Source organism: Sphaerodactylus townsendi, linkage group LG07, assembly GCF_021028975.2.
Source record: "Sphaerodactylus townsendi isolate TG3544 linkage group LG07, MPM_Stown_v2.3, whole genome shotgun sequence".
NCBI classification, from domain to species: domain Eukaryota; kingdom Metazoa; phylum Chordata; class Lepidosauria; order Squamata; family Sphaerodactylidae; genus Sphaerodactylus; species Sphaerodactylus townsendi.
The window spans coordinates 121875181-121885744 of NC_059431.1; positions in this window are offsets into that span (position 1 = coordinate 121875181).

Here is a 10564-nt window from a genome sequence, read left to right on the forward strand (position 1 = left end):
CCCCCCCCCCCCACCCCCCCCCCCCCCCACCCCCCCCCCCCCCCACCCCCCCCCCCCCCCACCCCCCCCCCCCCCCACCCCCCCCCCCCCCCACCCCCCCCCCCCCCCACCCCCCCCCCCCCCCACCCCCCCCCCCCCCCACCCCCCCCCCCCCCCACCCCCCCCCCCCCCCACCCCCCCCCCCCCCCACCCCCCCCCCCCCCCACCCCCCCCCCCCCCCACCCCCCCCCCCCCCCACCCCCCCCCCCCCCCACCCCCCCCCCCCCCCACCCCCCCCCCCCCCCACCCCCCCCCCCCCCCACCCCCCCCCCCCCCCACCCCCCCCCCCCCCCACCCCCCCCCCCCCCCACCCCCCCCCCCCCCCACCCCCCCCCCCCCCCACCCCCCCCCCCCCCCACCCCCCCCCCCCCCCACCCCCCCCCCCCCCCACCCCCCCCCCCCCCCACCCCCCCCCCCCCCCACCCCCCCCCCCCCCCACCCCCCCCCCCCCCCACCCCCCCCCCCCCCCACCCCCCCCCCCCCCCACCCCCCCCCCCCCCCACCCCCCCCCCCCCCCACCCCCCCCCCCCCCCACCCCCCCCCCCCCCCACCCCCCCCCCCCCCCACCCCCCCCCCCCCCCACCCCCCCCCCCCCCCACCCCCCCCCCCCCCCACCCCCCCCCCCCCCCACCCCCCCCCCCCCCCACCCCCCCCCCCCCCCACCCCCCCCCCCCCCCACCCCCCCCCCCCCCCACCCCCCCCCCCCCCCACCCCCCCCCCCCCCCACCCCCCCCCCCCCCCACCCCCCCCCCCCCCCACCCCCCCCCCCCCCCACCCCCCCCCCCCCCCACCCCCCCCCCCCCCCACCCCCCCCCCCCCCCACCCCCCCCCCCCCCCACCCCCCCCCCCCCCCACCCCCCCCCCCCCCCACCCCCCCCCCCCCCCACCCCCCCCCCCCCCCACCCCCCCCCCCCCCCACCCCCCCCCCCCCCCACCCCCCCCCCCCCCCACCCCCCCCCCCCCCCACCCCCCCCCCCCCCCACCCCCCCCCCCCCCCACCCCCCCCCCCCCCCACCCCCCCCCCCCCCCACCCCCCCCCCCCCCCACCCCCCCCCCCCCCCACCCCCCCCCCCCCCCACCCCCCCCCCCCCCCACCCCCCCCCCCCCCCACCCCCCCCCCCCCCCACCCCCCCCCCCCCCCACCCCCCCCCCCCCCCACCCCCCCCCCCCCCCACCCCCCCCCCCCCCCACCCCCCCCCCCCCCCACCCCCCCCCCCCCCCACCCCCCCCCCCCCCCACCCCCCCCCCCCCCCACCCCCCCCCCCCCCCACCCCCCCCCCCCCCCACCCCCCCCCCCCCCCACCCCCCCCCCCCCCCACCCCCCCCCCCCCCCACCCCCCCCCCCCCCCACCCCCCCCCCCCCCCACCCCCCCCCCCCCCCACCCCCCCCCCCCCCCACCCCCCCCCCCCCCCACCCCCCCCCCCCCCCACCCCCCCCCCCCCCCACCCCCCCCCCCCCCCACCCCCCCCCCCCCCCACCCCCCCCCCCCCCCACCCCCCCCCCCCCCCACCCCCCCCCCCCCCCACCCCCCCCCCCCCCCACCCCCCCCCCCCCCCACCCCCCCCCCCCCCCACCCCCCCCCCCCCCCACCCCCCCCCCCCCCCACCCCCCCCCCCCCCCACCCCCCCCCCCCCCCACCCCCCCCCCCCCCCACCCCCCCCCCCCCCCACCCCCCCCCCCCCCCACCCCCCCCCCCCCCCACCCCCCCCCCCCCCCACCCCCCCCCCCCCCCACCCCCCCCCCCCCCCACCCCCCCCCCCCCCCACCCCCCCCCCCCCCCACCCCCCCCCCCCCCCACCCCCCCCCCCCCCCACCCCCCCCCCCCCCCACCCCCCCCCCCCCCCACCCCCCCCCCCCCCCACCCCCCCCCCCCCCCACCCCCCCCCCCCCCCACCCCCCCCCCCCCCCACCCCCCCCCCCCCCCACCCCCCCCCCCCCCCACCCCCCCCCCCCCCCACCCCCCCCCCCCCCCACCCCCCCCCCCCCCCACCCCCCCCCCCCCCCACCCCCCCCCCCCCCCACCCCCCCCCCCCCCCACCCCCCCCCCCCCCCACCCCCCCCCCCCCCCACCCCCCCCCCCCCCCACCCCCCCCCCCCCCCACCCCCCCCCCCCCCCACCCCCCCCCCCCCCCACCCCCCCCCCCCCCCACCCCCCCCCCCCCCCACCCCCCCCCCCCCCCACCCCCCCCCCCCCCCACCCCCCCCCCCCCCCACCCCCCCCCCCCCCCACCCCCCCCCCCCCCCACCCCCCCCCCCCCCCACCCCCCCCCCCCCCCACCCCCCCCCCCCCCCACCCCCCCCCCCCCCCACCCCCCCCCCCCCCCACCCCCCCCCCCCCCCACCCCCCCCCCCCCCCACCCCCCCCCCCCCCCACCCCCCCCCCCCCCCACCCCCCCCCCCCCCCACCCCCCCCCCCCCCCACCCCCCCCCCCCCCCACCCCCCCCCCCCCCCACCCCCCCCCCCCCCCACCCCCCCCCCCCCCCACCCCCCCCCCCCCCCACCCCCCCCCCCCCCCACCCCCCCCCCCCCCCACCCCCCCCCCCCCCCACCCCCCCCCCCCCCCACCCCCCCCCCCCCCCACCCCCCCCCCCCCCCACCCCCCCCCCCCCCCACCCCCCCCCCCCCCCACCCCCCCCCCCCCCCACCCCCCCCCCCCCCCACCCCCCCCCCCCCCCACCCCCCCCCCCCCCCACCCCCCCCCCCCCCCACCCCCCCCCCCCCCCACCCCCCCCCCCCCCCACCCCCCCCCCCCCCCACCCCCCCCCCCCCCCACCCCCCCCCCCCCCCACCCCCCCCCCCCCCCACCCCCCCCCCCCCCCACCCCCCCCCCCCCCCACCCCCCCCCCCCCCCACCCCCCCCCCCCCCCACCCCCCCCCCCCCCCACCCCCCCCCCCCCCCACCCCCCCCCCCCCCCACCCCCCCCCCCCCCCACCCCCCCCCCCCCCCACCCCCCCCCCCCCCCACCCCCCCCCCCCCCCACCCCCCCCCCCCCCCACCCCCCCCCCCCCCCACCCCCCCCCCCCCCCACCCCCCCCCCCCCCCACCCCCCCCCCCCCCCACCCCCCCCCCCCCCCACCCCCCCCCCCCCCCACCCCCCCCCCCCCCCACCCCCCCCCCCCCCCACCCCCCCCCCCCCCCACCCCCCCCCCCCCCCACCCCCCCCCCCCCCCACCCCCCCCCCCCCCCACCCCCCCCCCCCCCCACCCCCCCCCCCCCCCACCCCCCCCCCCCCCCACCCCCCCCCCCCCCCACCCCCCCCCCCCCCCACCCCCCCCCCCCCCCACCCCCCCCCCCCCCCACCCCCCCCCCCCCCCACCCCCCCCCCCCCCCACCCCCCCCCCCCCCCACCCCCCCCCCCCCCCACCCCCCCCCCCCCCCACCCCCCCCCCCCCCCACCCCCCCCCCCCCCCACCCCCCCCCCCCCCCACCCCCCCCCCCCCCCACCCCCCCCCCCCCCCACCCCCCCCCCCCCCCACCCCCCCCCCCCCCCACCCCCCCCCCCCCCCACCCCCCCCCCCCCCCACCCCCCCCCCCCCCCACCCCCCCCCCCCCCCACCCCCCCCCCCCCCCACCCCCCCCCCCCCCCACCCCCCCCCCCCCCCACCCCCCCCCCCCCCCACCCCCCCCCCCCCCCACCCCCCCCCCCCCCCACCCCCCCCCCCCCCCACCCCCCCCCCCCCCCACCCCCCCCCCCCCCCACCCCCCCCCCCCCCCACCCCCCCCCCCCCCCACCCCCCCCCCCCCCCACCCCCCCCCCCCCCCACCCCCCCCCCCCCCCACCCCCCCCCCCCCCCACCCCCCCCCCCCCCCACCCCCCCCCCCCCCCACCCCCCCCCCCCCCCACCCCCCCCCCCCCCCACCCCCCCCCCCCCCCACCCCCCCCCCCCCCCACCCCCCCCCCCCCCCACCCCCCCCCCCCCCCACCCCCCCCCCCCCCCACCCCCCCCCCCCCCCACCCCCCCCCCCCCCCACCCCCCCCCCCCCCCACCCCCCCCCCCCCCCACCCCCCCCCCCCCCCACCCCCCCCCCCCCCCACCCCCCCCCCCCCCCACCCCCCCCCCCCCCCACCCCCCCCCCCCCCCACCCCCCCCCCCCCCCACCCCCCCCCCCCCCCACCCCCCCCCCCCCCCACCCCCCCCCCCCCCCACCCCCCCCCCCCCCCACCCCCCCCCCCCCCCACCCCCCCCCCCCCCCACCCCCCCCCCCCCCCACCCCCCCCCCCCCCCACCCCCCCCCCCCCCCACCCCCCCCCCCCCCCACCCCCCCCCCCCCCCACCCCCCCCCCCCCCCACCCCCCCCCCCCCCCACCCCCCCCCCCCCCCACCCCCCCCCCCCCCCACCCCCCCCCCCCCCCACCCCCCCCCCCCCCCACCCCCCCCCCCCCCCACCCCCCCCCCCCCCCACCCCCCCCCCCCCCCACCCCCCCCCCCCCCCACCCCCCCCCCCCCCCACCCCCCCCCCCCCCCACCCCCCCCCCCCCCCACCCCCCCCCCCCCCCACCCCCCCCCCCCCCCACCCCCCCCCCCCCCCACCCCCCCCCCCCCCCACCCCCCCCCCCCCCCACCCCCCCCCCCCCCCACCCCCCCCCCCCCCCACCCCCCCCCCCCCCCACCCCCCCCCCCCCCCACCCCCCCCCCCCCCCACCCCCCCCCCCCCCCACCCCCCCCCCCCCCCACCCCCCCCCCCCCCCACCCCCCCCCCCCCCCACCCCCCCCCCCCCCCACCCCCCCCCCCCCCCACCCCCCCCCCCCCCCACCCCCCCCCCCCCCCACCCCCCCCCCCCCCCACCCCCCCCCCCCCCCACCCCCCCCCCCCCCCACCCCCCCCCCCCCCCACCCCCCCCCCCCCCCACCCCCCCCCCCCCCCACCCCCCCCCCCCCCCACCCCCCCCCCCCCCCACCCCCCCCCCCCCCCACCCCCCCCCCCCCCCACCCCCCCCCCCCCCCACCCCCCCCCCCCCCCACCCCCCCCCCCCCCCACCCCCCCCCCCCCCCACCCCCCCCCCCCCCCACCCCCCCCCCCCCCCACCCCCCCCCCCCCCCACCCCCCCCCCCCCCCACCCCCCCCCCCCCCCACCCCCCCCCCCCCCCACCCCCCCCCCCCCCCACCCCCCCCCCCCCCCACCCCCCCCCCCCCCCACCCCCCCCCCCCCCCACCCCCCCCCCCCCCCACCCCCCCCCCCCCCCACCCCCCCCCCCCCCCACCCCCCCCCCCCCCCACCCCCCCCCCCCCCCACCCCCCCCCCCCCCCACCCCCCCCCCCCCCCACCCCCCCCCCCCCCCACCCCCCCCCCCCCCCACCCCCCCCCCCCCCCACCCCCCCCCCCCCCCACCCCCCCCCCCCCCCACCCCCCCCCCCCCCCACCCCCCCCCCCCCCCACCCCCCCCCCCCCCCACCCCCCCCCCCCCCCACCCCCCCCCCCCCCCACCCCCCCCCCCCCCCACCCCCCCCCCCCCCCACCCCCCCCCCCCCCCACCCCCCCCCCCCCCCACCCCCCCCCCCCCCCACCCCCCCCCCCCCCCACCCCCCCCCCCCCCCACCCCCCCCCCCCCCCACCCCCCCCCCCCCCCACCCCCCCCCCCCCCCACCCCCCCCCCCCCCCACCCCCCCCCCCCCCCACCCCCCCCCCCCCCCACCCCCCCCCCCCCCCACCCCCCCCCCCCCCCACCCCCCCCCCCCCCCACCCCCCCCCCCCCCCACCCCCCCCCCCCCCCACCCCCCCCCCCCCCCACCCCCCCCCCCCCCCACCCCCCCCCCCCCCCACCCCCCCCCCCCCCCACCCCCCCCCCCCCCCACCCCCCCCCCCCCCCACCCCCCCCCCCCCCCACCCCCCCCCCCCCCCACCCCCCCCCCCCCCCACCCCCCCCCCCCCCCACCCCCCCCCCCCCCCACCCCCCCCCCCCCCCACCCCCCCCCCCCCCCACCCCCCCCCCCCCCCACCCCCCCCCCCCCCCACCCCCCCCCCCCCCCACCCCCCCCCCCCCCCACCCCCCCCCCCCCCCACCCCCCCCCCCCCCCACCCCCCCCCCCCCCCACCCCCCCCCCCCCCCACCCCCCCCCCCCCCCACCCCCCCCCCCCCCCACCCCCCCCCCCCCCCACCCCCCCCCCCCCCCACCCCCCCCCCCCCCCACCCCCCCCCCCCCCCACCCCCCCCCCCCCCCACCCCCCCCCCCCCCCACCCCCCCCCCCCCCCACCCCCCCCCCCCCCCACCCCCCCCCCCCCCCACCCCCCCCCCCCCCCACCCCCCCCCCCCCCCACCCCCCCCCCCCCCCACCCCCCCCCCCCCCCACCCCCCCCCCCCCCCACCCCCCCCCCCCCCCACCCCCCCCCCCCCCCACCCCCCCCCCCCCCCACCCCCCCCCCCCCCCACCCCCCCCCCCCCCCACCCCCCCCCCCCCCCACCCCCCCCCCCCCCCACCCCCCCCCCCCCCCACCCCCCCCCCCCCCCACCCCCCCCCCCCCCCACCCCCCCCCCCCCCCACCCCCCCCCCCCCCCACCCCCCCCCCCCCCCACCCCCCCCCCCCCCCACCCCCCCCCCCCCCCACCCCCCCCCCCCCCCACCCCCCCCCCCCCCCACCCCCCCCCCCCCCCACCCCCCCCCCCCCCCACCCCCCCCCCCCCCCACCCCCCCCCCCCCCCACCCCCCCCCCCCCCCACCCCCCCCCCCCCCCACCCCCCCCCCCCCCCACCCCCCCCCCCCCCCACCCCCCCCCCCCCCCACCCCCCCCCCCCCCCACCCCCCCCCCCCCCCACCCCCCCCCCCCCCCACCCCCCCCCCCCCCCACCCCCCCCCCCCCCCACCCCCCCCCCCCCCCACCCCCCCCCCCCCCCACCCCCCCCCCCCCCCACCCCCCCCCCCCCCCACCCCCCCCCCCCCCCACCCCCCCCCCCCCCCACCCCCCCCCCCCCCCACCCCCCCCCCCCCCCACCCCCCCCCCCCCCCACCCCCCCCCCCCCCCACCCCCCCCCCCCCCCACCCCCCCCCCCCCCCACCCCCCCCCCCCCCCACCCCCCCCCCCCCCCACCCCCCCCCCCCCCCACCCCCCCCCCCCCCCACCCCCCCCCCCCCCCACCCCCCCCCCCCCCCACCCCCCCCCCCCCCCACCCCCCCCCCCCCCCACCCCCCCCCCCCCCCACCCCCCCCCCCCCCCACCCCCCCCCCCCCCCACCCCCCCCCCCCCCCACCCCCCCCCCCCCCCACCCCCCCCCCCCCCCACCCCCCCCCCCCCCCACCCCCCCCCCCCCCCACCCCCCCCCCCCCCCACCCCCCCCCCCCCCCACCCCCCCCCCCCCCCACCCCCCCCCCCCCCCACCCCCCCCCCCCCCCACCCCCCCCCCCCCCCACCCCCCCCCCCCCCCACCCCCCCCCCCCCCCACCCCCCCCCCCCCCCACCCCCCCCCCCCCCCACCCCCCCCCCCCCCCACCCCCCCCCCCCCCCACCCCCCCCCCCCCCCACCCCCCCCCCCCCCCACCCCCCCCCCCCCCCACCCCCCCCCCCCCCCACCCCCCCCCCCCCCCACCCCCCCCCCCCCCCACCCCCCCCCCCCCCCACCCCCCCCCCCCCCCACCCCCCCCCCCCCCCACCCCCCCCCCCCCCCACCCCCCCCCCCCCCCACCCCCCCCCCCCCCCACCCCCCCCCCCCCCCACCCCCCCCCCCCCCCACCCCCCCCCCCCCCCACCCCCCCCCCCCCCCACCCCCCCCCCCCCCCACCCCCCCCCCCCCCCACCCCCCCCCCCCCCCACCCCCCCCCCCCCCCACCCCCCCCCCCCCCCACCCCCCCCCCCCCCCACCCCCCCCCCCCCCCACCCCCCCCCCCCCCCACCCCCCCCCCCCCCCACCCCCCCCCCCCCCCACCCCCCCCCCCCCCCACCCCCCCCCCCCCCCACCCCCCCCCCCCCCCACCCCCCCCCCCCCCCACCCCCCCCCCCCCCCACCCCCCCCCCCCCCCACCCCCCCCCCCCCCCACCCCCCCCCCCCCCCACCCCCCCCCCCCCCCACCCCCCCCCCCCCCCACCCCCCCCCCCCCCCACCCCCCCCCCCCCCCACCCCCCCCCCCCCCCACCCCCCCCCCCCCCCACCCCCCCCCCCCCCCACCCCCCCCCCCCCCCACCCCCCCCCCCCCCCACCCCCCCCCCCCCCCACCCCCCCCCCCCCCCACCCCCCCCCCCCCCCACCCCCCCCCCCCCCCACCCCCCCCCCCCCCCACCCCCCCCCCCCCCCACCCCCCCCCCCCCCCACCCCCCCCCCCCCCCACCCCCCCCCCCCCCCACCCCCCCCCCCCCCCACCCCCCCCCCCCCCCACCCCCCCCCCCCCCCACCCCCCCCCCCCCCCACCCCCCCCCCCCCCCACCCCCCCCCCCCCCCACCCCCCCCCCCCCCCACCCCCCCCCCCCCCCACCCCCCCCCCCCCCCACCCCCCCCCCCCCCCACCCCCCCCCCCCCCCACCCCCCCCCCCCCCCACCCCCCCCCCCCCCCACCCCCCCCCCCCCCCACCCCCCCCCCCCCCCACCCCCCCCCCCCCCCACCCCCCCCCCCCCCCACCCCCCCCCCCCCCCACCCCCCCCCCCCCCCACCCCCCCCCCCCCCCACCCCCCCCCCCCCCCACCCCCCCCCCCCCCCACCCCCCCCCCCCCCCACCCCCCCCCCCCCCCACCCCCCCCCCCCCCCACCCCCCCCCCCCCCCACCCCCCCCCCCCCCCACCCCCCCCCCCCCCCACCCCCCCCCCCCCCCACCCCCCCCCCCCCCCACCCCCCCCCCCCCCCACCCCCCCCCCCCCCCACCCCCCCCCCCCCCCACCCCCCCCCCCCCCCACCCCCCCCCCCCCCCACCCCCCCCCCCCCCCACCCCCCCCCCCCCCCACCCCCCCCCCCCCCCACCCCCCCCCCCCCCCACCCCCCCCCCCCCCCACCCCCCCCCCCCCCCACCCCCCCCCCCCCCCACCCCCCCCCCCCCCCACCCCCCCCCCCCCCCACCCCCCCCCCCCCCCACCCCCCCCCCCCCCCACCCCCCCCCCCCCCCACCCCCCCCCCCCCCCACCCCCCCCCCCCCCCACCCCCCCCCCCCCCCACCCCCCCCCCCCCCCACCCCCCCCCCCCCCCACCCCCCCCCCCCCCCACCCCCCCCCCCCCCCACCCCCCCCCCCCCCCACCCCCCCCCCCCCCCACCCCCCCCCCCCCCCACCCCCCCCCCCCCCCACCCCCCCCCCCCCCCACCCCCCCCCCCCCCCACCCCCCCCCCCCCCCACCCCCCCCCCCCCCCACCCCCCCCCCCCCCCACCCCCCCCCCCCCCCACCCCCCCCCCCCCCCACCCCCCCCCCCCCCCACCCCCCCCCCCCCCCACCCCCCCCCCCCCCCACCCCCCCCCCCCCCCACCCCCCCCCCCCCCCACCCCCCCCCCCCCCCACCCCCCCCCCCCCCCACCCCCCCCCCCCCCCACCCCCCCCCCCCCCCACCCCCCCCCCCCCCCACCCCCCCCCCCCCCCACCCCCCCCCCCCCCCACCCCCCCCCCCCCCCACCCCCCCCCCCCCCCACCCCCCCCCCCCCCCACCCCCCCCCCCCCCCACCCCCCCCCCCCCCCACCCCCCCCCCCCCCCACCCCCCCCCCCCCCCACCCCCCCCCCCCCCCACCCCCCCCCCCCCCCACCCCCCCCCCCCCCCACCCCCCCCCCCCCCCACCCCCCCCCCCCCCCACCCCCCCCCCCCCCCACCCCCCCCCCCCCCCACCCCCCCCCCCCCCCACCCCCCCCCCCCCCCACCCCCCCCCCCCCCCACCCCCCCCCCCCCCCACCCCCCCCCCCCCCCACCCCCCCCCCCCCCCACCCCCCCCCCCCCCCACCCCCCCCCCCCCCCACCCCCCCCCCCCCCCACCCCCCCCCCCCCCCACCCCCCCCCCCCCCCACCCCCCCCCCCCCCCACCCCCCCCCCCCCCCACCCCCCCCCCCCCCCACCCCCCCCCCCCCCCACCCCCCCCCCCCCCCACCCCCCCCCCCCCCCACCCCCCCCCCCCCCCACCCCCCCCCCCCCCCACCCCCCCCCCCCCCCACCCCCCCCCCCCCCCACCCCCCCCCCCCCCCACCCCCCCCCCCCCCCACCCCCCCCCCCCCCCACCCCCCCCCCCCCCCACCCCCCCCCCCCCCCACCCCCCCCCCCCCCCACCCCCCCCCCCCCCCACCCCCCCCCCCCCCCACCCCCCCCCCCCCCCACCCCCCCCCCCCCCCACCCCCCCCCCCCCCCACCCCCCCCCCCCCCCACCCCCCCCCCCCCCCACCCCCCCCCCCCCCCACCCCCCCCCCCCCCCACCCCCCCCCCCCCCCACCCCCCCCCCCCCCCACCCCCCCCCCCCCCCACCCCCCCCCCCCCCCACCCCCCCCCCCCCCCACCCCCCCCCCCCCCCACCCCCCCCCCCCCCCACCCCCCCCCCCCCCCACCCCCCCCCCCCCCCACCCCCCCCCCCCCCCACCCCCCCCCCCCCCCACCCCCCCCCCCCCCCACCCCCCCCCCCCCCCACCCCCCC